Here is a 1634-nt window from a genome sequence, read left to right as displayed (position 1 = left end):
ACTACCTATCATTTAAAAATGTACTCAACCTTTAAATTATTGCCCTTATGCACTTCAAAAAGGGGCACACTTTTTTCCAACTTCTGTCTCTTATAACCTTATAAAGAATAATTTTTCTTGGTGCATTCACATCACATAAGTATGATTTATAATGTTTTATACAATGCATACTAGTTAGACTGGCCTAAACATTCTGTGCTCTTTGGAGTCATAATGTTTCTGAGAGATGTTTAAAAAGATGTACTGATCAACCCTTAGGTTCTTCCAGCATATGGTCTGTACTATAAATGCATTCCACTTATTCACTCTTCAGAAGTGAAGCAGAAATTAAACTTACACTTGCTTTCTCTGCTTTATGAGCCCCAGGTTCAATATTTCTTAGGTAGTCTAAATGTTGATGATGTTTTTCTTTTTTTACTATCTCTTAACTTTTGGGAAGTGGTACAGTCCAAAAACTAAAAACTAAAAGCCGCTGAAAATGAGAGCACATTTAGGAAGCCAGGTTTAGTTTAATTTTTTTAAATTTCTTCTTCATTTCCACTGGAAGCAGTCACATTCTCAATACAATTTGTATTTTTCTACATTCTATACACATTATGAATTTTACATGGTACAAAAATTTATAACAATCACATTATTTTTGAAAAGTGTAATTACGTGTAACTCAGCTCAATCTAGCTTGCTTACATATCATTGAAAAACAATTGCAAGCCTTACTTGGTTTGTCACATTGCTCCTTTGAAAACAATTAAATTTGTTTTAGCTTAATACCATTTTTTTCTACATTTCCCCATCCTTATAACACCTGAGATAATTTTGTTCTTGAAACACCTTTAGAAATGAAGTTTTGGGATTTAAGATGCATTTTCATTTATGCTATCCAGTCCCCTATCTTGATAGAAGATCTATACAATTTTTAATAACCGTGTCTCAGACCTAGGTTTGCAATTACCAGCATCTTTTCCCTTTAATGATCCTCTTCCAGTGGAACCACTGCATGTGGCTCATATTCATGTTTGTTGATTATCCAACTCTTTCCGTGATGTAGCTACATCACCACCCTTTCATGGATGAGTGGCCACTGGCTAGGTCTCTCACGCTGCTTTCTCAATGTAACTGTTTGCATGCCTGGTGCATGCAATGCATGCTCACCAGAGTCTGTACTTATTAAAAAGTCTGCTGAAATTTGTCTTCTGCCCCTTTTCTCAGTCCAGTGAACCCTATATACTATCACGAGGAAAGATGTCCCTCTCATGGCCCAAATTGCAGTGGATTCTAGGGTTAGTAGTGCTCAATTTCAACTAAAGCAGGTTTAATAATACTTATGCCTGATGTAGTACCCATCTTATCAATGAATTATTTACCCTCTAACAATATAAAAATACACATCTAGAGCAACTGAAGTTTCACAATGACCTATGTTTTTTGGTATGCTCCATGCCCATTTTACATGGAAAACATTTAATTCCAAGCCTTTTGCATATACTGGAATGAGTGCTTTCTACCTCACCCACAGAATCTGTTGTGAAGATTTAGACCTTGTACAGCTACAATGTGCTACTTACTTTCCAGTGATCTCACCCGACAAGAAACAAGTGCAACAAATAGCAGCAAGGTGAACCAAGTCAATGATA

The sequence above is a fragment of the Protopterus annectens genome, chromosome 6.part0, assembly GCF_019279795.1.
Source record: "Protopterus annectens isolate FY-2018-M chromosome 6.part0, PAN1.0, whole genome shotgun sequence".
NCBI lineage: Eukaryota > Metazoa > Chordata > Ceratodontiformes > Protopteridae > Protopterus > Protopterus annectens.
This window is presented reverse-complemented; position numbering follows the sequence as displayed.